At 48.1% G+C, this 26,662-nt stretch overlaps 1 protein-coding gene across 4 annotated transcripts in view; it reads left to right on the top strand.

Annotated features, from left to right (window-relative positions):
- The first annotated feature begins 13,455 nt into the window (after positions 1-13,455).
- Positions 13,456-26,662, top strand: part of Asap1 (ArfGAP with SH3 domain, ankyrin repeat and PH domain 1) — a 341,517-nt gene continuing 328,310 nt past the window's right edge. For all 4 annotated transcript variants that reach the window (XM_076836260.2, XM_076836257.2, XM_076836258.2 and 1 more), the window contains exon 1: positions 13,456-13,663. The gene's annotated coding sequence lies outside the window, so the exon portion shown is untranslated. The remainder of the gene's footprint in view (positions 13,664-26,662) is intronic.

Here is a 26,662-nt window from a genome sequence, read left to right as displayed (position 1 = left end):
GGAAGGCTTCAAGGGCAGCTGAAGGTCATAGAGGGTCTGGAGGGAAAAAACCCAAGAGGCCTGTTTAAAACCCACATGAGACCCTCTTAGGATCCAGAAATAATAACTGGGTGAGATTCTGATGGGAGGGAGTTGAGATCCTATCTAAGTGAGGACAACTGGCCTGTAACAGCTGATTCCTGACAGTAAACAGGGCGAGGACCGGGGGAGTTCCAGCTTCATGTGCAAATTAGTCAATTTCTCAAAATCATGAAAAGATAGCAAAATAACAGAATACTCCATGTCTGTTCAAGGTGGAGTGCAGTCAGGGATCTCAGGCAATCTGGAGCATTCAGGACACTGGTTTGATTTCCCTAAGGGCTGACATACAAAGTGCCTGGTTTGGGTTTATAGTTAAGTTTAAAAACATAATGGATATTTGGATTCATTTCAGGAGTCAGCAAATTTGCATCCACAGTATGGAAATAATAATCCTGCTCTTTTCTGCACTGGTCAGATGCCATCTGGAGAATTTATTTACTTCTGAGAGCCATGTGTTAAGAGAACATGAATCAACTATATGAGGTCAGGCAAGGGCAACTGGGTAGAGGAAAAGTCTAGGAACCTCTATGAAACTGAAGGTCTGGAAGATGCTTGGGGAGGATCATCAGAGCTGTGTGGGAACATTTGAAGATCTGCTGTGTGGAAGAAAAGGTTGGACTTGGCTTGTTTCTAGCCGATAGACTCAAAACACTAGAAAATTCTGAGAATGGAGGCATTGGTTCTATTTAATAAAGAATTTTTTAGTCCTGCCAGGTGGCACACACCTGTAATAACAGCAACTTGGAAAGCTGAGGCAGGAGGATTGCAAGTTCAAGGCCAGCTTGGGCAACTATCTTAAAATAAAAATAAATCAATAAAGGGATGGGGATGTAGCTCAGAACCCTTGCCTACGAAGTACAAGGTCTTGGGTTCAATTCCCAGTGCAGGGAGGTGGTGGTTCTATCTGGTTTCTTTGCCTGAGAAGGCTGGCCTGAGCTGGCGGCTGACCCTCTGGGTTTGCCTGGAGTAGGAACAATTAGTTATGGAATCTGGAGGAGAGAGAGAGCCACTTAGCAGAGGTGCGCTAGTTCGGAGAGGGAGAAGACTAAGGAGATCACAGGTGGGAGAGTGGTAGAGAACGAACAGGTTGAGCCTCGGCAGTCAGGCAGACTTAAACAGAGCAAGCAGCCTTTGGTCGGACCTCATCTGGCTGTCACCCAACAGTGTCTCTATGGACTATGTGCAGAGCCATTATCTTAAAGAATTGAAGTTATAATAGAGACCATGAGCTTCTCCGACAGAGTAATTGTATCAGAAAATGTCTCAAGCCTTGAAGTATTCAACAAATGCATGGTGACCTCCATAGTTTCATTAGTTCAAGTTTTTATTTTAATTTCCAATTGTGGTAAAATACATGTGATACAAAGGATATCAACCTAACCATTTTTAAATGCACTTTAAAATCATGGAATTAAATACTTTCACATTGTGTGCAACCATCACCATCAGCCTTCTCCAGAATCTTTTTTTTATCTGGTAAAATTGTACCCATTGAACAAATCCTCTTCCCCCTGCCTCTGGCAACCACCATGCTTTTCTCTGTCTCTGAATTTGACGACTGCAGATACCTCAAATGAGTGCCATCTCCAGTGTTTGCCCACTTGGTCTGACGTATTTCACTTAGCATAACGTCCTTAAGGCTCATTCCCCTTTCATCATGTGTCATAATGTACTTTTCTTTTTTAAAAAAAAATTGTTTTATTTGTAGATGAACACAATACCTTTATTTTTATTTATTTATTTGTATGTGGTTCTGAGGATCAAACCCAGTGCCTCACACATGCTAGGCAAGTGCTCTACCACAGAGCTACAAACCCGGCCCATCTTTTTAAGACTGAACACTGTTCCATTGAGTGTATATACCATGTTTTGCTTATCCATTCATTGGCCATGGACTCTTGGGTTCATTGGCTCAATTCTATACCAGACCCTCTAGTAGGCACTGAAGTTTACAGACTGAATATGACCCACAAGAACCTCACGGATTACGTGGAAAAGTTTTCAAAATATTGAGCTGGGGAGGAGGTGTGAGGATGTGGTAGATATGCAAACCAATATTAATAATGCATTTGAACAAAAATATGATTAACAAAGTACAGGATATGGAAGGTTCTTGATGAAGTAAGACATCAGTTCTAGGGGTGGAAGATTGGAGGAGGGTGGGAGTATTTCTCAAAAAATTCAGGGTCTAAGCTGGTGAACTTAATAAGGCTACAGAATCTTTTTTTGCAAAACTTGAAACTGGACTACCTTGCAGCCAATGGGTCCCAGCTGGATTAGTTGCATCAAACTCCTTGGGAGCTTTAAAAAATATTAATGTTGATCTCTTTTCCCCACCTGAGAAGTTTGAATTTAGTAAGTGGAGGGTGGAAGACAGGAGTATGAAATTTAAACAGCTTCTCCTGGTGATTCTGATGTGCAGATAAGCTTGGCAGGCATTGAGGAAATAGTGAAGGTTACAAGATCGGTTTGCATTTTAGATAAACTTCTCTGCCCTCACTGTGGAGGGGGCAAGGGTGTAGAGTTAAAAAGAACCCAAGGCAGGGAAGCCAGTTCCTGACCTTTAGTGGACTGGATACTGGTGGGGCCATGTGTGATGTGTTTATCTTCCCATCAATCAAATGCTACTTTTTGTTTCCTGGATCGAAGCACCCAGAAAAACCCTTTCATTTGTAAGATTCTGTATCCCATTGGTCCTTTATCAGAAGGTATTAACCAATAGAGAAGGTAGCAGGAGTGAGGGTGAGTTCTGAGCTGGGTCTCTTCCCTCTTTCTTTATCTAGTTAATTTCTATCCATGATAGCTCAGATGTCTTGATGAGATTAAATCCTTCTATTTTAGGCTCATTGTAGCTTTTATCTCTCTTTCCACTCAAGCAGTTGTAACTTCATATTTATTTGTGTACATTATTTGGTTATGATATTTCATGAGTCAAAGGAGAAAGTCTGTTTGTTCACTATTATAATCTAGCACCTAGGATAGTTCCTAGCACTTAGTAGGTGCTCAATGAATATTTACTGAATGAAGCATTATATTATAGCCCCGGAGATAACAGCCTCTGGGTATTCTTCTTAAAAATCATAATCCTCATATCAGTCCTTTCCTCCCCACTATCATACAGAGGCACTTTCTCCTACAGAGGCAAGCCATGTATGAGAATGTGTTCCCTAATTTTTAAAGGACTGTATAAATGTTAGTTCTTAATCGTTAGTGTTGTCATTCTGGGGTGGCAACAGCTGTCCTTGGGGGAATTCTCTCCTCTGAATTTCCCCTGAAATGGCCCCAGGCAGTTTCCTAGCAGCTATGATCACGGTTGGATAAGCAATTTGCAGGCTGAAAGTCTTGCCTAGAGTTAACACATGGATATGTAAATATCTCCATAGCTGCAACATAGCAAGCAATCTCCAGGCTGGTTAATTGCAGAACTTGGTGGTAATGATACCAATGCTGAGTTCAATTAAGGACTATTTACAAAAGCACCAGGGGATGATTTTCTACTTTTTCTGAAACAGTAGACCCAGATTAGAGGGACTCTGTTATTACACCTTATAAATCTATGGCTCAGACACACCAAAAATTCCCTCAGACTTGAAGTCTGCAAACTCCATGCCCTGTTTTGGATCCAGGAGTTCAGCTTGGAGCAAGATAACCTAAGTGTAACAGAGAATAGCAAATAGCACCAAAGACAGATATTGTGTGTGCAGCTTTTCTGAGCCTCAGTTTCCTCATCTGTTAATTGTCTGTATTAATGGTCTTACCTCTTAGTTTTCTTTTGAGAATAAGTGAGGTAATCATTGGAAAGGGCCATTGGAATCATCAGGACAATTTCAGGCACAGAGTAAATACTGCAGAGTTTGGCTCTGAGGTTTGCAATCCTCAGTACTGAAATCAAAACACAGTCACTTCCCCCTTGACCACATGCTACTGGAGAAGCTCCTTCTCAAACCCTCCTTGTCCGCTCTTTGCCAATTCCAGAATTTAATTAAATTAAATTAATTAATTTGTTCTCATTTGTTATACATGGTAGCAGAATGCATTTTGATTCATAGTACACTTATGGAGCACAATTTTTTATTTCTCTGGTTGTACACAAAGTAGAGTCACACTATTTAAGTCTTCATACATGTACCTAAGGTAATGAGGTCTGTCTCATTCCACCATCTTTCCTACCCCCTTTTTCTCCCTCCCCATTGCCCTTTCCAAAGTTCCTCTATTCCTCCCAAGCTCTCCCCCAACCCATTATGGATCAGCATCCACTTATGTTTTGCAAGGAAAGTGTTCATCCTGAGGCACAGGTTGAGTGCACATTGAGCACCTGGCACTCTGATGGGTGCTGGGAACATAGCAGATGCCGGTCCCTGTCCTCAGAGACTGCAGGGGAGAGGCGCAGTGCCCGTCTGACCAGCAGTGATCCCAGGAAGCCGTGGATGTAGATGAGGGGCCAACCCCTTGCTCCAGGTCAGAGGTGGCTGGCTCTGCAATGTCTGGGGTGTTCCCAGGTGGAGGAGAGGGTGAAGCCCTTATTAATTTCCACAAAATGGAAGAGGACTTGACTTCCTTAAGTGATCGTTGCAGTGACCCATCTCTCTGACCCTTTTATCACCAAGGTCCATTACAGCTGAAAATGAAGCTTTTAAAATTAATAACCTAAGGACGGAAGGCATTTTCCCTGATGCTCAGAGGCTCCGGAGGAAATGCCATGGCGTGTTCATCTCACAGGGCCGTTTCAGGACCGCTTTGGCAGAGAGCAGTGTGACGGGAAGGACTGTCCTGTCTCAGACGCTCCTGACCTGGGCCCTGTTCTGACCATGCTGGCCAGGCATGTACGACCCTCCTCCAGCCATTAGCTTTTCTGTGCATTGATCAGCTCAACCAGAGGACTCATAACATGTATTCCTGGCTTAGGTGGGGACTCACGCCCACCACATGCTTAGGGCTGCCCCTCTGGGCAGGACCCTGGTCTTGCTCTCCCAACCGGGAGAAATAAAAACGAAAACAAACCCTCTCAGCCTCATGTTACTATTTATTCCATCTCCCCACCTTCATTCCTCAGTATCTTGAAAAATAATAATTTTTAAAATGCTTATACCATTCTCTTAATCTGTTTTGTGCTACTATAAAAAAAAAAAATACCTGAGCCTGGGTGATTTATAAAAAACAGAGATCTGTTGGGTGAGGTGGCACACAAGTGTAATCACAGCAGCTCAGGCAGCTAAAGCAGGAGGCTCACGAGTTCAAAGCCAGCCCCAGCAACTTAGCCAGATCCTAAGCAACTCAGTGAGACCCTGACTCTAAGTAAAATACAAAAAAGGGCTGGGTATGTGGCTCCGTGGTTTAGCATCCCTGGGTTTAATCCCTAGTACAAAAAGAAAAACACAGATTTATTTCTTTCATTTCTGGAGGCCCACACCAATGAGGACCTTCTTCCTGTGTCATAACATGGTGTAAGACATTGCATGGAGAGAGACTGTGAGAGAGAGAATGAAATCAAACTCATCCTTTTCGCAAGAACCCACTTCCACAACAGTGGCATTAATCCATTCATGAGGCAGAACCCTGGTGCCCTGATGGTCTCTTTAAGGTCTCAACAGTGTTGCACTGGAGATTAGGTTTTTAACATATGAACTTTGAGGGACACACCTAAGCCATAGCCACCATAATTCCATAAAGAAAAGAATGCTCAATATTTATTTGACTCAAACACTCTTGCAGGATTTCAGTCATTTGATCTTCATAATAGCCTTATGGTAACCAAACTTTTATTATTCCCATTTTAAAAAAATTGTTGATAGATCTTTATTTTATTTATTTATTTATATGTGGTTCTGAGGATTGAACCCAGTGCCTCACACATGCCAGGCAAGAGCACTACCGCTGAGCCACAACCCCTATTATTTCCATTTTTATAGCCAGGAAACTGAGGCTCAAAACTTTAAGTTACTATCTGAAATCACATCACTAGTGGGTGGTGGAGCCAGCATTTAAACCCAGGCTCTGCAGTGCAGGTTGGGTTTGGTTTGTTTTTGGTGCTGGGGATCAAACCCAGGATCATGCTAGGCAATCTTCTATCACTGAGTTGTATCCTCAGCCCCTTTTTTATTTCATTTTGAGACAGGGTCTTGCTAAGTTGCCAAGACTGACCTGGAATTTGAGATCCTCCTGCCTCAGCCTCCTGAGTAGCTGGGATTATAAGGTGTCACCATCACCACACCTCACTGCCAGTGCAGGCTCACTTGTCTCTGAGGTCCGTGCATGTTGATTCCATGTTATTCTTCCCTCTCCTCCTCTCCTCAGCTCCCCCAGAGGTTTTGTTCTCTGCGCCAAGGATCTCCAGATGGCCTAAAGTGGAACCTCTTGTAGTGGACATTTGTTAGGTTTTGGTGTCTGGCAATCATTTCCTCTTCCTCAAAGTTCCTGGTTCCCATGGAATTCTGTTCCCCGTTGGCTCTTGTCATGTGAGACAGAAATCAGGGTCCTTGCCTTCTCCTGATTAAGGGAAAGGGAGTGACCCAGGCTGGAATTTGAGTTCTTAGCAGCAAGGTCAACAAGGCTGAAAGAATTTGGCACTCTGATCTATCCCAGTGGCGCCAACAAACTCAGGAATCAAGATTTCAAAAAGAATTTTCAGTCCAATTTTGAAAAGAAAAATCCACATGACAAATCAAAGATGAACCAAATACTAAAAGTTTAAATGAAGACGGGGTCAGTGTGACTGATTTCCTTTTGCCTTGGGCTCCAACATGGCTGGCCGTAGCCCTGCAGGAGACACCTCCCTGTGCACATTCTTTGTAGTTCAGGGCCACTGTCTTCCCTCACATTGTCCTCTCTTTGTGGTCCTCTGTCCTTCCATCCTTCCTTGCTGATGAACTCACCACTGTGCTCCTCTCTGGGTCCATTTCTTCATTACACAAAGGGGATCAACAGTAGTCCCTAAGTCCCCGTATTCTTGTGGGCGTTACATGAGCATTAATATGTGAACAGAACCTGACTCAGGTGACAGCCAGCTCCAGCATCAACATCGCCATCATTGCATAAGAGGACACCCAGCTGCCATGCTTCCCAACCGCCACCCAAAGATTGGGGGTGGTGCTTACGGTTGGACTTACCTCCTCATTGTGGTAGCTTTCGTCGCGGTGACTGAAACACCCGACAGAGACAGCAGGGAGGAGGAAAGGTTTATTTTGGCTCGTGGTTTCAGTCTGTGGTCGGTCAGCTCCTTTGCTTTCGGCCTGAGGTGAGACAGAGAACATCATGGCTAAGGATGTGGTGGAGGGAAGCTGCTCAACCCACGGCATCCAGGAAGCAGAGAGAGAAAGAGAACAGGGAAGGGGCCACACCCCCAGTGACCTGCTTCCTCCAGCCATGCCTGGCCTGCCTACAGTTCCCACCTCCTCCCAGTAGTCCACTCCAATTATTAATCCATCAACTAGATTAATCCATTGGGGAGGTCAGAGCCTTCGTGATCCAATCACTTCCCCAAAGTCCCACCTCTGAACACTGCTGCCCTGGAGGCTGAGTTTTTAACACTTGAGTTTTGGGGGAACATTGCACATCTATACCAGAGCACTCATCCACATTTCTGACCACTCAAATCTCAACTGCAGACAGACTCCTGTCCCTCCACCTGCTTGATAAATATATGTGTTCCCTGAGATTCTTGCTTAAACCTCCTTTCTTTTTTTTCTTTCTTTTTTTTGTACCAGGGATTGAACTCAGGAGCACTCGACCACTGAGCAACATCCTCAGCTCTATTTTGTATTCTATTTAGAGACAGGGTCTCATTGAGTTGCTTAGCACCTCACTTTTGCTGAGGCTGGCTTTGAACTCATGATTCTCCTGCCTCTTCCCCCCGACCCGGAGCCTCTGGGATGACAGGTGTGCACCACCACACCTGGATAAACCTTCTTTCTTTCTATCTGCTCTCTCTCCAATCCATGTGTAGATACCCACAGCCTCAAAAGGTGTCCTCTTATTCCTGATATGTCTGTGAAGTGCATATCTTGTAGCCCAATTTCCAAATGTGTGTTGAATGTCTCACCAGTGCCTGACCCCTACTGTGAATATTACCAATAGTAGCGAGCAACAACTGAATGCCAACCTTTGAGCTCACCACTTCACGTGGACTTCTTCATTCCATCTTCTCAAAAACCCCATTTTACAGATAAACACAAAACAGTGAAACAAACCAAGATAAGAGAAGAAAATTACTGTTATAGTTTGGATCTGGAATGTCTTTGTGTGTTGAAGGCTTGATCCCCAAGGCAGAGGTGGCACCTTCTGGAATGGATCTGACCTCATGAATAGATCAGTCTATTGGTGGATTCATAATTGAATGGACTACTGAGAGGTGGTAGACACTGTAGGACGTGGGCCCTTATTAAAGGAATAGGTCCTTAGTGGTGTGCACTTGGGAACTTTATGTTGTCCCCATCCTCAACCCCTTTCTCTCTCTTCTTCCTGGCTTCCATAAAGTGAGCATCTTTGCTCTACCACGCAACTCCCCAACATGATGTTCTGTTGCCCAAGGCCCAAACGGAGCCAGCTGACCATGGACTAAAGCCTCTGAAACCATGAGCTGAAATAAAATTTTCTTCCTTTAAATTGTTTTTCTCAGGAATTTTGTCATAGTAATGGAAAGCTAACTAGCACAGTCACACAAGGTCATGAACTAGGGAACTGGCAGAGTCAGGATTTGAAACTGGAGCAGGTACTTCTGCTAAAAAAAAAAAAAAAAAAAGGCAATCCAGAGGTCTACTTGTTAATCCACAATTCTGAAGTGATTTGAGGAAGAGTTGGCAGAACAGTGGTCCTTTGCTACTCGGTGACATTGTGTAATGCCTGGAGACATTTTTGATGGTTTCAACTGGTAAGTGTTGCTGGCATTTAGTGGGTAGAGTCCAGAGATGTTACTAAACGTCCCACAGTACCCAAGAAGCCCCCCACAGCAAGGAATGAACTGGTCCAACATGTTGATAGCATCAGGAGTGAGAACAGCTGCATTGGAGAACTCATTGTAAAGCGAGACAGTGAGCTGCCAGTGAAGAGTGCTGCCTTCTTAGGTGCCAACTCCCCCTCTCACCAACTGTGCAGGTCCCTATGCCTCCTGCTCCCTCCACCCTCAAGCCCAAGCCCCAGCCCAGCAAAGCTTCAGACTCTTCCCTACCACCCACACTGCCTGCTCCTCCGCATAAAGTACAAACAGGAACTCATTATCTCCCTGCTCAGAACCTTCCCCTCCCTGCTCTTTATCAGAGTTAAAAATACCGCCCTCCTCCTCCTCATAGGTGAGCACCATTGTCCCTCCTTGCACATGCCCCCCCACCAGCCAACACACTGTGCCTGCTGACTGCCAAGACTCGGCTCAGCCTCGCCTTTCCGCCAAAATAGCTTCTTCTACATCTCTTTTCTAGGCATGAGGCTGAAGTCGCTTTATACTCATCCATATTTGATTGTCCAGAAAGTGAGTTTAATGAGGAATTAGACTAGGGAACCCTTAAGAACCTACTAACTCTTAGTCCATGAATCCAGGAAAATCTCATGACGGAACTTCAGATTCTCTACTTTTCCCTTAGCCCTCCTCTCCAGTGGCCAAGGTGGCTCTCCTCCAATCCATGGTTCCCTCCCCTCTCCTCCTCAGGACTTGTTCCATCTATGGCCCAGCCTTCCCTCTGCATCCACCCCCACTCTGCTGGGACCTTCCCATCACCCACAGATGCTTGGTGCCTGCCCATCTTTAGCGAAGCCTCCACCCTTGCCTCCCACTTGCTAGACAGCCACATTTCTGAAAAGGGTTGTCTACACTTGTAGTCTCCCACTCACTCCTCAACCCACTGCAATCTGGCTTCCAATCCCTTCACTTCATCAACACAGCTCTGGTAAAAGCAACCAGCCTGTAGTTATCAAATGCAATGGACACTTGCTTTCCAATCCTTACTGGATTGAATTTTCTGGGATCTTTGTGAGTGCTGGCCATTCCCTCCTTTTAGAATCATTGCTTCCCTTAACTCCAGGTTTTCCTTCTGCTTCTCTTGATGCTCCTCCCATTACCCAAGGGTGAAATTCACCCCTCAGCCCACGTCCAGAGCTTTAGCTCCTAGGAAAGGAAATACAGGGTGGTAAAGAGTCTGGACTCCAAAACTCCTCCACTCTCTAAGTGTTTGGCCTTGGGCAAGTTATTAAATGCTCCTGTGCCTCAGTTTCCTCGGCTGTATAATGGTACAAGCACTTTTTAATCTCATTGCTTTCCACTCTGAATATGTACCATTCCTTCAGATCATGCTGAACTTTACAGAATTACCTGACCATATTATCTGCTCATGCTCAGGGTCAACTCAGGCACACAGAGTGCCCAAGTGGGATCTGGCAATAGGTGAGTGGATGTTTCTCTGAGCTGCATTTCCCCAGAAGCAAATCCTGAGACAAGGAGTTAAGCACAGTTACTTTATTTGGAAGAACAAAAGACTGGTGGGAAGGTGAGGCAGGGGAGGGAGAAGAAGAAGAGCGAAAGAAAGAACAAGTTAATGAGGAGGTTACTGCTGGGGGAATGGACTTAATACCACTGGGCATCCTCCAAGGAACTGTTTTGAGAGCATTTTAGAATCATTCCCTCTGCGGAAAGGGAAGCTGAGCATTTATCCACTGATTGGTTGGGTTTGGCCCTAGGCTGTTGGGCATTTCCAGGTGGGCAATATTCCACAGGCCTGAAGGAAGCCTCAGGCAGAGAAGGAAGGTTCATGTTTCAAGTGGACAATTCCTTTGAACAGAGGGCATCCAACTGCAGCCACAGGTGAGTTCAGAGATGGGTCCAGGTGACACGGAACCAACCATCACCCATGCATGGGCTTGTTGCTCTGCCTAAGGGGCCTGTGCCCCTCATCTACCTAGACAGGTCCTTGACACGTCATTCAAGAACACTTCTTGAAAGTGTTTTCCAGTCTCCCTCTAAACCCTACCACCATGTTTTGTGCAGCCACCTGACACCCCAGACGTGCCTCTATGAATACTTAGCTCTGCTTTCTAAATGGAGTTTTCTTACTTGTCTTTCTTGGAAAACAAGTAGATCTTTTTCATTTTTTGCAGTAATGTCCAGAAAAATTTTAAGCACTCTGTATGCAATTAACCAGTACTAAATGAATTCAAATTCAACTTGCTCTCAGGGTTCTACTCAGAGCAAATGGTCAATAAATGTGGTCCCTTTCCTTCCCTCTACTTCAAAGAGTTTGTCATTGGACTTAGGAAAGCACCCTGTGAACATTTGATGTGATAAATAAGGTCTTTAATGAACAGAAATGCTGGGGAAGCACAAAGGAGGGAATAATTAACTGGGACTGTACCAATGAGACTACAGTTACCTTGTCTGACAGTCTTAATTACTTATAGTTTTAACTTTCCAGGACCATTAATAGAGCCGTCTGGCTTTTCTTCCATCACACTGAGCATTCCCATTGAGTCTATCTGTGAAAGATCCAGACAGCTGAGGGACTGAGTCAATTGCCCTGATTCGGATGGGGGTGGAATCAGCAATTCTAGTCTTGTTTGCCTCTTTCATTCATTTGACATTTCTTTATTGAGGGTACTCTATGGGCCAGCACTGTTCTTGGCTTTGGGAATAGGCATGTTCCTGCTGTAATGCACCTACCCCATAGGGAAATGATAAATAAGCAGCCAAATAAATAAACTAGGGACAAGAGCTAGGAAGCAATAAAACAGGATATGAAAAGTGTGGAAGGTGGAGATGGGGATGTAGGTGCCAGAAACAAGATCAAATGATTGAGAAAAGCTTCTCAGAGAAGCTAAGTTCTGAGTTGTGAGCTGCCTCCAAGAAAATCTCCTAGAGATTCTTCCAGAGGGAGCAGTGTCTGCAAATGACTGGGGCAGGACCCTGGGCTCCTGGTGCCCAACCTCAAGTGTGTCCTACCACTTCTGACCACTGAAAGAAAGTCTGCAGAGAAGGGATAAAACTCGATCTAAAGCTAATGTCTATTCTTCACTCGGAGAAGAGTGTTCATTTCAGCTTTCACTCATCTGCATGTTGTTCCCTTTTCAAAGTGTGGCTTTCAAAGGAATCTGAAACACTTACAGCAAAACCACCAAGCTGCATCCTCCAGGTTATAAACCCCCCAAATGTGGCATTTCCGTGGGAAACCACAATGAATCACTCCTGCTAGCTACCCAGGCTGGGATTGACTTTGGTTTTTCCAAACTTTGTGAAGCACCTCAAGGCTTATTAACACCCCTTCCTCAAGGACCTGACCCTTAGGTTAAGAACAAAATCCCAAATTCAGTGGTTTGCTGAGTTTCAGATTTCACCCGAAAGGGGTCTGCTGCAGCCACTAACTTTTTCCTCTGCAGAAAGCATGTTTTAAAACGCTGCAAAGAAAAATGATCACTCAGTGAGTAGCAGGGATATGGTGCTCTAAGGAAAGACTATGGTCCCTGGCTTTATAATTAGGCACAGGTATGCACAATGCACACCCCACAAGCTAAAATCCTCCTTTCTCTGAAATCTCTTAATGGCATTAAGAAGGAAAAACATGGCTACCATTTATTTGTTCATTTCCAATGTGCCAGACACTGATTTGGCTTCCAAATCAAACCTATAAAGACAATATTAACTAATACCCATTTCAGATTTGAGGAAACCAAAGCTCAGGAAACTGAAGTTAAGTGATTTACTGGAGAGGTCTCATTGGTAGTAAAAGGGAAAGGCCATATTCCAACCCAGGTCAGAGATCAAAGTCCACCCTATACTATCCATGATATTAGGGCACCATCCTGGCCCCAAAGGTCCTGCCTCCCAGTCCTGGGCAAAAATGAGGAACTGAGCAAAGAGGAAGCAGTGAAACCTGTGAGCGAGGAGGTGATGCTACTTCTTTAAATGAAAATAGAGGAAACGGCCAGAGCGTGCAGGTCCATCCTCTGCAGGACAGGAGAGGGGTCGAGATCCTTTCCCGGTGGCCCAGCCTTAGCCCGCCCGCAAGGCCAAGGTTTTCTGTGAATAAATCCCACCCTTCCCACCTCTGGAGGAGGAGGCAGCCGGCGGGGGTGTGGGCCCACGACCAGGACGCCAGGCCCCAGCTGAAGTCCGAGACCCGCCTGTGCCCGCGGGTGTCCAGCGCGCCGCGCCCCCGCCAGTGTGCCGGCCGGCCAAGGGTTAAGCGCGGCGGGAGCCCCCGGCGCGGAGCGGCGGCCGGGCCGGGAATGCTTAGTCAGGATTCCGATTTCCTGTCGAAGTGTTTGGATTTCCTGAAACCCGCGCCCTCCGCGCCGAGCGGGATCGTGCGAGCAGCTCGCGTCGCCGGCCTCCTCCCCCCGGCACATGGTCGCCCGCCCCTTCCTGCGCCGCGCTCGGCTCCCGCGCCTCGCCTGGCCTCGCCGCCGCCGCCGCCGCGGGCCGGCACTCTGCGCTCGGGCACCGGCCCGCGCCTCCAGCCAGCCGGCTGTTCCCGGCCGCAGTCCGGTTTCCGACCCGAGAGCCGCCGCCGCGGGGCCCAGGGGTGCCGGGGCGCGGGCGTCTGCGCCGCCACCGGGAGCCGGCGCCGAGCCCGCGATGGAATAATGCCCAGCGGCCCGCCCGGTCCCGGTGAGTTGCGGGGCGCCGGGCCGGGCGGGGTCGTCCTCGGGGACTGGCGCCCCCCGCCCGGCCCTCCGCTCGGAGAGGTGCGGGACGGGGCCCCGGGAGGGCTCCCGGCGCCGATCCGGGTGGGGTGCCCCTCTCCGCGGGCAGGACGCCGGCCCCAGGTCTGGGGAGCGTGCGGGGCGCGCGGGGCTCTGCCGGCCGGGCGAGGCCGCCCAGGGGGCTCCGCGCCCCAGCTCCGAGCGCGGCCGGGCAGCGCGCGCCTGGCGGCCCCTGCTCTGCGGAGGCGCCGAGGGGGGGGCGGGGGCCGCCCTGGTGGCGCAGCGGCCCCCTCCCGCTGGAGGCCGGGACAGCGCCGGCGGGGCCCTCTCCTAGCGCCGAGGCGCGGGCGCCGGCCGCGGCATTGTCTGTCTGGCGCGGCTGAGGAAAGTTCCCCGCCGCCCGCGGCCCCCCGCCCAGCCTGGATATGGTGCTGCCAGGCAGGCCCCAGGCCACTTGCTTAAAGCAAAAGAGACAAGTGAGGGGGCAAATTTGCCACCAGGGGCTCGGTGTTGGCTCTTGGAAAGACCAGGAAAGTGGCTTGTGTTTTCTGCTTGTATCATGTTGGGACCTGCTGTGTTTTCTGAGAGCAACAAGAAGTTTAAAAGAAAAAAGAAACTCGCCGGTGTCCGGTTTTCTGCAATTTAATTCATCCCAAGAGTTCATCTTGGGCATTCCTAAAGCTGTTTCCTTTAACAATTTATTTTTCCACTAGTGCAGGGAGATGACTAGCCAACCTTGACCTCAGCCTTACCTGTACAAATCAGAAAGACCAAGAACTTTCGCCCACTTGTTTCTCCATCTATTCGGTCAGGTTGTATTGGCCTAATTGATTCAGGGATGACAGTGGGGCATGGATTGCTGAGTAATGCTTTGGGACTGTGAACCACAAAATTCAGTTTTTAGGCTAGTCTTACCTCTGTTGAAACCTTCAGTCCAAGATTTTTTTCTGTTTCGCAGTTAGAGAGCTACTAAGAAGATGCATATCTTTTGGTCACTCACCCAACACTTTAGAAAGAAAAGAACCTTAGAGAATAACTGTTCTCACTCCTTTTTGTTACCTGGATGAGGTCCAGAGAGGAAACCTGACTTGCCCAAGGTTCTTATGGCCAGGAATAATTTACAAGTCTTTCAACTCTCAGGCCACTGCTCCTGTGACAATGTCAGATTAAGGTCTGCCAGCCATGAAACAGACCTGCGAACTTGTCTTCTTGCATTATAGCCTTCTCCACTTGAGTGACTTCTCTGTTCTGTCTTATTGCTGCTATTTTTGAGATAGGCAGTCATCTCAAACTACATATTTTGAGATGGGGAGTTAAAAACATTACTTAACCTTACTGTTAAGCTACCAAATGGATTTGAAATCTGAAATGGGTGGCTTTTTATGTAGGGAATTACTTTTCACCAACCCATTCTTTTGTGAAAAATATAAACCCTTCAAGTCCAAAAAAGGGCAGTGTCTTAGCACATTATGTACCATGTGATGATCAGTTGACTTGATTTTCAGCCCCCCTGTTTCTTGTGGGCTAACCAGCCCACCTATTTTTCTCCTTATGAGAGCTCTGAATGGCTGGTTTTTCATTTTTAGTATGTGATAATGTCGGAAAGAAAGGACTTTTTCGCAAGCTTGCCATTTGGTGAAGGAAATTGAAATTCTCTACACCTCCCCAGTCCTCACCAGCCACAGTGAGCCAGATTTTCAAAATTAGTGTGAGCCTTGCAGGCCCAAAGATGAATGTGTGCATTCAAATGGAGCCCTCCCTCATGGGGACACACCTCCCAGCTGGCTGCTCCACATGCACCCAGGTGGCGCAGTCTCCTGGAAAGAAGGGAATCCAGGTTACCTGGAACACTGTTGTTCCTGCACTTCTCCTCCCCAGTTTTCAGCAGTGTTTGCCGGGACCCTGTGTCCATCTCACTTTTCTCTCCGTTTCTTCTCACTTGTCTCTCCATTGCTGTATCTGGCATGGGCTCCAGAGATCTTTTCTAGGGGATGCACAAATAATGTCCACATAAGCAGTGGGGACAGTGACAGCACTTATGGAGCACTTGCTTTGTATCCTGCACTTCTTACCTCTAAGGAGTCCCGAAGGAGGAGAGGAAAACCCTTTGGGAGCCTTGCCCAGAAAGGACAGTGCTTCTCAGATTTGTCTGGAATTGAATCATTCTTTCATGCACCCCGTAAACATTTGCTAAGTGGCTCCACTGTACTAGATGCCAGTTGTGCAAAGATGAATAAGGACCCTGTTTTCAAGGCTGCCTATTTCCAGCTTCATCTTTCCATGTCAGCCGCACTCTTTTCATTTCATCAATTCAGCTACCCTGTGTGGAGCACCTGCTTCCTGCTATACCTTGGGTGAAGTCCTGATGATACAGTGATGAACAAGGTAGATCTGGCCCCACCCATCCTTGCATTCCATTGGAGGAGATAAAGAATTGGGGAAAAATAGATAACTTCCAAGAAATTAAAGGTTGTGCTGATATTTATTATTAAAGCCACAGACCAAACACCAAAGTGGAGGATAGGGATACAATGTAGGTTCTAAGTTTGCCAGGGGAAAAAAAGCCTGGTCTGCAGTTGGAAAGTGGAGCAGGAACTAGAGGTAGAGAGGCTGCTGGGAGGGGAGGCACTCCAGGCAGAGGGATCAGAACGTGCAAAGTCTTCTTTGCCGGGAAGAGCTGCAGGTGCTCCAGGTGGTAAGGGAACTCATGGGGCCCTAGTGTAAGGGAGCCATGAGAAAGGCACAAGGTGAGTTGGAGGTGGTGCCAGATCACTGCGGGAAGACCTCCTACCCCCGCCAAGTACAGAGGCCATGTAAGATGTACTATCTTATAGTCTGAAAAGTCTGAAATAGTCCTCACTGGTCTAAAACCAAGGTGTTGGCAGGGCAGCTCCTTCTGTAAGCCCAGGGAGAACCCGTTCCCAGTCTTCCAGCTTCTCGGGCCTTCTACGTGCTTTGGCTTGTTCCCAAAGCCAGCACTCTTGCTCTCAGTCCCTCTCACACAGTTGTCTCTTAATTCTCCCCTTGCCTTTGAGGACCCTCTAAGTGATGGCATTGGACCACCTGTGTCAACTAGGCAGCTCACTCTATTTTAAGGTTAACTGATTAGCAAACTTAATTCCATCTGCCATCTTAGTGCCCCTTTGCCAGGTAATGGAACATGTTCACAGGTCTTGGGGATTAGGATGTGGACATCTTGGGGGCTGGTAAAGGAGGGTGCTATAGGGCCTCTAGGGAGAGGCTCCTGACCCAGTGGGTTCTGCCAGAGCTCTCTGTGCCAGGCTTTCCACAGGGAGTTGGAGTTGAGGATTCACTGCCCTGGGCATTCTTCAGGAGCAGGCCCAGTTGTTCACTTTCACTGGGGACCCTGTCTTGTCTCATTCTGGTTGAAGGGTGAATTGAATTTATCAGTGATGCAAATCTTCCACCAGCTCACCTCCTCTCACAGCCTCTCCCAGGAGGGATGGGGACGGTAGGGGGGTGGTCCCTCATTTAAAGACTGCTGGTGGTTCATTTTCTGGCACAGTGTGAAGCCCAACAGTTGTGCCTTTTGTACAGCTAAACTCTTGGTTCCAAAACCATAGTTAGGTTGTCCTAACCTAAGCCAGCCCTGTTCCCAAACAGGCTACTGGCCACAAGAGAGATGAGCGAGTATGTAGTTCCATGAGACAGATCTGTCTAAATCTCTCGGGGGGGGGGGGGGGGGGAGTTACTGAGAGCCTGGCCTGCTGGAGGCGCTTGGTAGGGGCGTCCTGTACTCTGAGGGTGAGGGAGCAGCTATGGTGCTTTGTATAGCCACGTTGCTGCAGAGGGGTAATTAAGACCAGATTTCTGAAGTCTCAGTTATTTAGAGAAAATGGGCTTCTGTCCCTGATGCTCCTAAGAAATAGTTTCCGGAGACTTTAAGCGCTTTGAAGAGCCACATTGGCTCTGGTGGCCTCCAACACACTGGCTTGCAGAGAGACAAGGTTCTTTACTGCCTGGGGTTCCCCTGCCAGCCTCTCCAGCTCCTGTCCCTTGAAAATGCCACAAACCAAGCCCCTCTTGTAGTATTTCTGGCGTTTCCTCTTCCTCCACCGCCCTAACTCAGGAAACGCAAAGGTGCACGGAGTTAGAAAAACAGAAGAGCAGCCAGCGCCCTGGTGCTGCAGGACCCAGCTGGAGTCTGGTTTGGGATAAGGAAGAGTGCCTGTCAGGACTTCCCCAAGCTGTGGCGGGAGGGAGTTCCGTAGAAGCAGGCTGCAGGCATGGGCCCTGGGCAGAACAGGAAGGAGGGTACCAGGACACGCCTGCCTGGGGTTCTGGGGGATGCTCCTGCTTCCCTCTTCGAAGCTGATGGTGACTTTTTGGTCAGGGATTCCGTCTTCATAAAACCACTGGCATGCGACAATGCCGTGGACCTATTTCCTTGTAGTTTTAATTCTCCTTAGGAGTAGAAATGTACTCAGAGGACTCAACCAGTGCTTGATACTTCTTCTCCCCTGAGTTCCATGAACTACATGGAAACAGGAAGGCTTCAGGGAACCAGAAGATTCTGGGCTCCACTGCTGACCCCGCCTTTTCTTTTCCTCTGCACTATCCATGTCATCTTACCTGAGACAAGGTAGGAAGATCCTACACGAGGATAATGTCACTTGGTACAGTTGTGATTCTGATCTTGCAGGGAAACATGTTTGCTCATTGGTGGCCTCTCCTGTGAGATGGATACCTTGAAGGGTGCTACAGGATGGGGGCTGAGACTCCAGATTATTCCTTCATGCCCCTGTGCCCAGGACAGTGCCTGGCAAAGGGCAGGCACTGAGCAGGGGCTGAGTCTGGTGTAGGTTGCTTGGCCATGTTGTTGGTTTTTCCTTTGTTGAGTTTTAAGTTTTAATGCCTGTCCATTCTACTTCTAGAAATTCTGTTTGGTTCTCTTTCAGATCAGCCCAGCCTTTAGTCCTTGGGTGATCTTTCTTGGTTTCTGTTCCAGACTTTCGTTTTAAACATACTGATGTTCACTTCCAGATTGTCCCGTTGTGTTCATTCTAGGGGGGCCCACACCTCCCATTCGTGGTGTCTTCTGTGGTTCGGGGCTTTCATGGTGCTCTGTGCCTACCCTGGGAAGCAGAGTTGTCTTTGCTGAGCAGTTTTGTGCTTCAGCAGAGGCCCTGAGGATTTCCTGGGTCCTCACTGTTTGAGGGGCCCCACACTCACACCTTGGGGTTTCACTTTTAACTCTGAGCCTTTTTTCTGCTCTCAAACCCCAAGGCAGAGCCCAGCTTTCTTGCCATTTCTCTGGACTGATGGGCGGAACAGTTTGGGTCTCTTTTCAGAGAAGACTTTGACCCCTGTGGATCCTGGCTTTGTAAAGAGGTCTTAATTTCCCTTTCCTTCCAAGAGGCACCAAGTTGGAGCCAGACAGCTCAATCCATTCAGCCTTCTTTTAGAGACAGGAAGAGAAAGAACATTCATAAAAATGTAAGAATTGCCATTTTGGGAAAAGAACCAGGATATATGTGAGAACGCTGGCAATAAGAAGGCGGGACTCAGACAGAAGAGCTTCCTGAGCGTGCCTGTGCCCGCTGCTAGAGGAGGCTGCTTCAGCTACAAGGGGCCAGGGCGAGCCTGTTCACCTCTGAAGCCCTGCGTCTAGCGTTGTGCCAGGAGAGAGGCAAGAAATGTTTCTGACGGAGGGAGAGAAGGAAATTTATGTAGTCCAAAAAGACAGATAGTGATACAAAGGACATAATAAGGTAAAGAAAAATGGCACCGAATTGAGACTCAGAAGTTCTAAGTTCCAGCCTAGGGACGACAGTGACTAGTTATGTGTCCTTGAGTTGCATGCAGCCCTGCATCCTCTTTGCACCTCATTTCCTCATCTGCCCAAAGGGGATGATAGTTCTATCCCAACTCATCCTCCCAGCCAGGTTGCCATGAGGGTGTGGAACATGGGACCCTCAGAGGGAAATGGGTCTTTCTTGTCTGCAAGGCCACTGGCATGAGATATCTTCAGGGGAGCATTTTGCTTTGGAGATTCCCTCTGCAGGGCCTGGGTTTTCAGGGAATAGCTGCAAGCGTTTGGAGTTCTCTAGCAAAGGGGCTGTTCTCTGGTGTATGGGCCAGTAGCTGGGCCCTGGGGAGCTGAGTTGGCTTCTGGCTCCTATGATGTTCTTTCCCCTGTGAATTGCTCCAGCATCACACCAATGAGGGCTGAGCTGCTGCTGAGAGCTGTTGCATGGGGAATTACGCAGTCATAGACTTCATGGTCTTTGACCTGCTGTTCCCTGAGCTGCTCTCTAGACAGCAGTTCTCATGCTCTCTCTGGTGGACTGTCCTTTGGTCACCTTACTCTTTCTTGCCAAAGGAGATTTGGTGGATGGAAAACATTCATCAAAACACCATGGGAAAACGGCGGGCCTTGTGGTCAATAACGACAGCTAATATTTACTGTGCATCCATACGTGTCAGGCACCGCCCTGAGCAGTTTCCCTCTGTGAACTCATCCAGTGCCCACCAAAACCCATCAAATAGGTGTGGTGTTTAGCCCTGTTTGAAATGACAGGAAACCAAGATGGCTACTAAGTGACAAGATTTTAAGCAAGGTGATCTGAATTCAGTATCCACACTCTTGACCATGATGCAGTATCGGCTCTGAAGACTTGAATGTGGATTTCATGCCCTAATTCCTTGGGTGGCTTTGGTAGTCTCTGTCATGAGCTTCTCTCTTAACCACCCTGAGCTCCAATTTGCTCTTCTGTAAATAGTGAAAGCATCTCACTTTTCTTTAGAGGTGTCAAATAAAATAATATATAAGAAAAGCAGCTTAGCAAGGGCCTGGCATGTAATTGGTATCAAACAAAAGTCAGTGTGCTCCAAAATGAGATCAGCGCTCCCATTTGCGTGATCAATAGGGAGAAAAAGCACGGAAGAGCTAATTCAGTTTAAAGAGTTTTCACTGCACAAACTTCCTGCATGTCTTGCTGTGTGCCAAGCACTTAGGATTGGGAGATGAAAAAAATCAAAGTCCGTGCACTTGAATACCTTGCAGTTGAGCAGAAGAGAAAGGTAACCGTTGGATAGCTGGAACTGTTGCATGGATGTCAGCCCGCCCGCTCCACAGGAGAGCAGCCCTGGGTGTTCAGGGAGTGGGGAGTCATCCCAGTCGTGTGGTGAGAGAATGTTGGGGCACCCAGGGCAGGAGTTCTGTAGGCAGCAGTGGGGAAGGGTGCCCAAGACTGAGAAGAGCTCTCATGAAATCCTTGTGGTAGGAATGTGCTGCTTATTTGTTGGGATCTAGGAAAAGGTTTATTCAAGGAGAAAGCTCAAACTCTTGGCTGAAATAAAACAGCATTGGGGGTTTCTCTGGAATAAGTCTCCCTGTGATTTCCTGTCCATCACTAGCACACAGCAGGTCCTTTATAGACCTTCCCGTAATAGCCTTAAGCAAGTTTCCTCTCCTTGGACAGTTACTTCCTCAGACCTAAAATAGAGCAGCAGCCGGGTGGAGGTGTGGGGTATTTGCAGATTGCACTCTGCTCTGGTTTGGATGTAGTGTCATTTGTCCCCCCAAGACTCATGTTCTGGAGATTGGTCCCCACGGTGACACTATTGGATAGTGGTGGAACCATAAAGAGTGGGGGTTGTTGAGATTTTTGTTTAGTCCCTTGTGGGTGTGCTGCAGGAAGGCAGTTCCGGAATCTCTTAAGTTCTCCCAAAAGGGTTGTTATAAAGGGAGCAAAAGCCTGTCCCACCCAGTTCTTGCTGCTTCCTGACACAAGATGTGCCTACTTGCTCTGGTACGCCCTCCCAATATTGCTGGCTACCATCTGCCATGAGGCCCTCACCAGAACTGAGCTGATGCAGGCTCCATGCCCATGAACCTCCAAAACTGTGAGCTTAACGAACCTCTTTTTCTTCTTAAGTAGCCCATGTCAGGTATTTTGTTCTAGTGACAAAATCTGACTAATACTCTGTGGAGGGGAGTCGAGGAGGGAAGGTAGAGAGGGAAACCAGGATTGCTGGTCTGGAGATTGATGGATGTTGGCATGAGGAGGAGGGAGAGCCAGGACACCAGGCTTTTTGGCCTTAATTAAGGCTGCCTGAGGTCTGTGTCTCACCAGACTGTGGCCTTCTAGCCCCCTGGCCCTACCAGTCTCTGCCTCCCCTAGAGTGTGGTTCCTGCCTCAGTGGAAGCGGGATGAGGAAGAACCAAGTTTGTGTCCTCTTCTTTCTTGTCTTCCTCTCCCACAACTGCAGCTCTTTGGTTTTCCTATATATGGCGAACAGGAAGTGGACAGGGTTTTCCTGGTGTCCTTCTGTCTTAGATCTGAGCTCCGGAAGAGAGAACTTTCTTCGTGCCTGTCACTCATCGCCTTTCTTTGTTGCTCTTTTCTCCAAACCAGACCAGTGTAGGAACTCCACCCCAGCCTCTCTAGCTCAGCCTCTTCTGTCCACTCCCCAGATCGTCTAGCCCTTTCCCAACTCACTGCCCTCCCCTCAGTCCATCTTCTAAGCCATGGCTAGAAGAAGCTTCTTAAAACTCCAGGTGGGCTCACCTTCCAGCTGAACAAGCTTCCATCTCCTTCTCCACGCCCAGGGCGGGCAGGTGAGGAGGAAAGGCCCTGGCCTGCCCAGTCACTCCCCCGAGGTCAGCCCTGGCCCTCTACTTACTCCCTCAGTCAAGTCACCTAACTGCTGAACTCTGTTCTCAGGCTGTGAAATGGGCATGGACCACCTTGCGGAGAGATGGTCAAAGTACCCGTTTCTGCCTCCCTCCCTCCTCTCTCTCTCACACAGTTTCTTTCTCCCCTGCAGGCTTATTCATGGTGGTGAGTCCTTAATATCCACTTAGCCAAGTGTTGACCCTCTGATTAAGATGCTTAATTCATCTTTGATGAATTATTCCTTTATTCCTCTTTTAGCTTAGGGTTGGAAAATCTGATTTTTGCTACATTTGAAAAAACTCTTTCAAATTGTCCATAAGGACAAGGAGGAGTTGGGCCCTGGCCCTGAGGTTAGTTCACGTGGAGGAGGAAAGAAAAGACAAGATACGGCTTCCAGGCTTCCTGACTCCAAGCCCAGCACTCTTCCCGCTGGCCATCCTGCAACTTCCTGGGCAGGTTGCCTGGGTTCTGGGTTTATCATCCTGAAGCAGGGTGCAGGCTGTGCGGGCAGTGTTTATAGAGGATCATGAACTCAGGAGTTTGCATGAGCAGGGCCTTATGAATTAGTGAAGTAGACATGTGTTACTCTTTAAAATTCATTTTTCTGGAAGAGTCTGAATGGCATAACATGAATGGGTGGGGTTTTCCCATCCTGGAACAAGTTGAGAGTTGGTTGGGGTAAGTTGATTCAGCAATGGTATTTTAAACTTGCAGTTTGAAGAAGGAAACCGTGTGGAGTGTCTGCAGATGGTAATTGTGTAGACCCAGGATTTGAGTCTGCAAAATGATCACGTCTTCAGGAGCCACTCTTTGGTGGTGTAGGTGATTGGCCAGGAGTTTGGCTCCTGGACTTGTGTGAGTCCACTTGGCCTTTTATTTGCTATTAACTGACCTTGGGCAAGTTACAGGACTCTCTGAGCCTCAGTTTTGTTATCCATCAGATGGAGAGAATTAAGACTTCTGCTTTTAGGGGTGTGGTGAGAGCTGGATGAGTTGATGCCCAGAGAGCCACAGTATGGCTCCTGGCACACGGAGTTGGGCAGTGGAAACATTAGCTGTCCTGGGGATGGTGACTGCTTAGGGGTTGAGTCATGTCTTCTCCAAAATACAACTTGAAGGCCCCATTCCCCAAATTGTGTCAGATTGTGTCCTTATTTAGAAATAAAATTTCTCCAACAGAAATAAAATGAACATGGGGTCAGTGGGGTCCTGATAAAAGGGGAAGTTGGCACACTTGAGAAGATGGCCATGTGGGTGGAGTGACGCGTCTAAAGTCTGGATCGCTGGCATCCACAAACCAGGAAGAGGCAAGCAGGGAGTGTCCCCACAAAGCATCAGAGAGCTTGCCCCTGCTAATGTTTTGGTTTTGGAATTCTAGGCTCTAGAATTTGAGGGAATATGTTTCTGCTGTTTTCAGCCACCCAATTTTGGATGCTGTGATGGTGGACCTAGGAAACTCATATGGCAGCAATGACAGTGATGATTGTGATGATAATGACTTGGCCTCTCGTCTAAACTCTGGCCAAGAAGACAATCCCATGTATACATGTCTGACGGTAGCCAGGCCTGGGCACCATTCAGCCAGTACTGGTGTGAACAGACCTTGCAGTTCTGTCTTCTTGACACATCTCCAGGGCATTTGTTGAGGACTTCCTTGGCTGTGTTCTAGGAGCGGGATGTTGGATGTCAATGCTCCCAGTCTAGAGGGTGGGATGGACACTGAAGGAAACATTGCTCAAAAGGTGAAGCGGCTTTTGACCTGCTCTGTGAGCACTGTAAAGGATGGGAAAGTAACAATGTGAGTCCTTTGAGTCTCAGGACAACAGGGTGTGGTAGAAAGAAGGCGAGCCTGGCCATGCTGCGGTCCAGGTGGGAATCTGGGTCTCTCTTAAGGGTATCTTTGGGCAGCTTCCTTTCTCTGGGGCTCAGTTCCAGTCACCCGTGCTGCTAACATCCACTGGAGCTTGAAATGAGATCTCACAGGATGAGTATGAGGCACCAGAGAGGCCCTGAGTAGAAGTGGCTGTTGTCCACTTTGCCCTGTCCAGACACTGGGCTCTAGACAGGTGCTTATCAGTGCTTGTGAAGCCTCATTATCAGGGGCAGAAAGAGCGTGTTGGAATTGGACAGGTGGCACTTGATGGGAATAATGCATTGTCAATATGAAGGGGGCCTGGGTCCCTGGAGGACGGTGAGAAGCTAGGGCTTCTAGAGGCCTCAATAACTCATTGGAGAGGGAACTCTAAAGTCCCTGTTGCCTTCCAGTTACTGAAAATGTCACAGAAAAGTGAGTAAAAAGAAGAAAAGCAGAACTCCTCTGCATCTTAAAAATAGCTCATGAGCAGAGCAGCCCTTTCCCTTTGCCCTGGTCAGCTGAAGTGCCCCTTCCCAACCCACTCCTGCTCTGCTCTCTGCTGCCCAGGGATGCCTACCCACACCTCCCAGCTCAGAACTGCAGTGTTTATTCCTCACACCGGTATTTATTTGAGTTTCTGTTGCATGCCAGTATTATTCCAAGAGATGGGCAACTATTGTGATCATAACAGAAAAAAGTACCTACCCTCAGGGATTTCGCGTTCTGGTGGTGAGAACCAGACTCAAACAGCTAGTAAATGGCTGGCGTATGAGATGATGGAAGAAGCTTCTGTAGAAAAATTTGCTAAGGAAGATGAGGATGCTGAGGCTGGGGGGTGTACACTGGCAAATGGGGTGTTCACGGAAGCTCTCCTGGAGCAGATGCTTGAGCAGAATGAACTGAGGGAGTGAACACATAGATAATTGAGGACAAAACATGTCCCAGGGAGAGGGTCTTGTTAGTGCAGGTGTTCTGGGGTAGCCACGTATGGAAAGTTGCATTAAAGGAACCTCAAGGAGGCTAGTGTGGCTGGGGTACAATGTGTGATGACAGTTCTGGATGAGGGAAGAGGGTGATGGCCTGGGGTTGAGAACATTACCTTTTGGGGAATTTTTTTGGTATCAGAGATTGGGCGTAGGGATGCTTAACCACTGAGCCACATCCCCAGTCCTTTTTATTTTTTTATTTTGAGACAGGGTCTTGCTAAATTGTTTAGGGCCTTGCTAAGTTGCTGGGGTTGACCTTGAGCTTGCAATCCTCTTCCTGTCTCAGCTATCCAAGCCTGATATTATAGGTGTGCACCACCACATCTGGCCTTAGATTTTTTTGAGGACTTCAGATTTTACTCTGAATGAAAAAGCAAAGGAGTACTATGATCTTGACTGACTTGTTTTTTTAATCAGGATCCCACTGTCAGCTGTGTAGAGAATGGGTGCAGGGTAGAAAGAGTCGAAGCAGGAAGGTAGTTTGGAAGGTTGCTCCAGTCCTTCAGGCAAAAGGCCAAGGTGGAAGCGCTGGAGGCAGTAGGGGTGATGGAATTCTGAATTCGTGAATTTCTTCTCCTCCTTCAGTTCCCCCAAACCTTCATCAAGCTGGGTCAGTGTCCCCGGGTCACCCCTGGGTGACGGGTAGGCTCTGGAGATGCTATGCATCAAGTCTGCTAGACAGAGCTCCTGGAGGGCAGACTGTGTCTTCTCCATGTCTTTAGTGCTTATCGCAGTGCCTGACGTGATGGTAGCTGTTCTGAGTGTGTGCCATGTGGATGCTCAGCCTGTTTCCTGACTCCTGAGAGAGAATTTGGACTTTGTCGACACACCTGTCAAGCCGATGTGCCATTGCCTGCCTCTTCCCCTGCCAACCCCTGAGCTCCACCAGGCTGACCTTGCTTTGCCCACTCCTGTAAGCACAGTACTGGCCCCGTGCCTGCCCCCTGCTAGGTGTGCAGGAAGTGCTTTTGGGAAGGAATGGATGCACCTGGTCCCTTTCATCACCTGCTGAAAAGGGCATTGGTCCCAGCCACTGTGGGTTCTGATCCCAGCATGTCACCGGGAAGATTAAATTGTTAAAAACCACAAGCCACAGGCTGGCCCCTCGGCTTTGAAGGAAGAGCAAAACCAGAGAGGCATGGGGTCTGAGCCAGCCCTGCTCAGCGGCCCTTGCAGCGTGGAGGGCTCTCCTAGGCTTGGCCACACGGCAGAGGCATGTGGGGAGCCGTGACAGGAGAGAGGGGCACTCGGCTGCTGGCCCGACAGGCTGGGAATGGTGGGTCCTCACGGCCGGGGATCCTGACTGACGTGGACAGCATCTCCAGAACTTCTGGTTGGCTGTTTGGCCGCATAAACCAGAGGATGCATGGCTGCCAGCCACATGAGAGCACAGGCAGCTCTCCCACTTCCCAGCCAGCTCACACTAATTGATTTTTTTTTTTTTTAAACCTTAGGGTCTTTTACAGTGTTCTCTCTCTGTC

The sequence above is a fragment of the Callospermophilus lateralis genome, chromosome 16 (assembly GCF_048772815.1).
Source record: "Callospermophilus lateralis isolate mCalLat2 chromosome 16, mCalLat2.hap1, whole genome shotgun sequence".
NCBI classification, from domain to species: domain Eukaryota; kingdom Metazoa; phylum Chordata; class Mammalia; order Rodentia; family Sciuridae; genus Callospermophilus; species Callospermophilus lateralis.
This window is presented reverse-complemented; position numbering and strand designations above follow the sequence as displayed.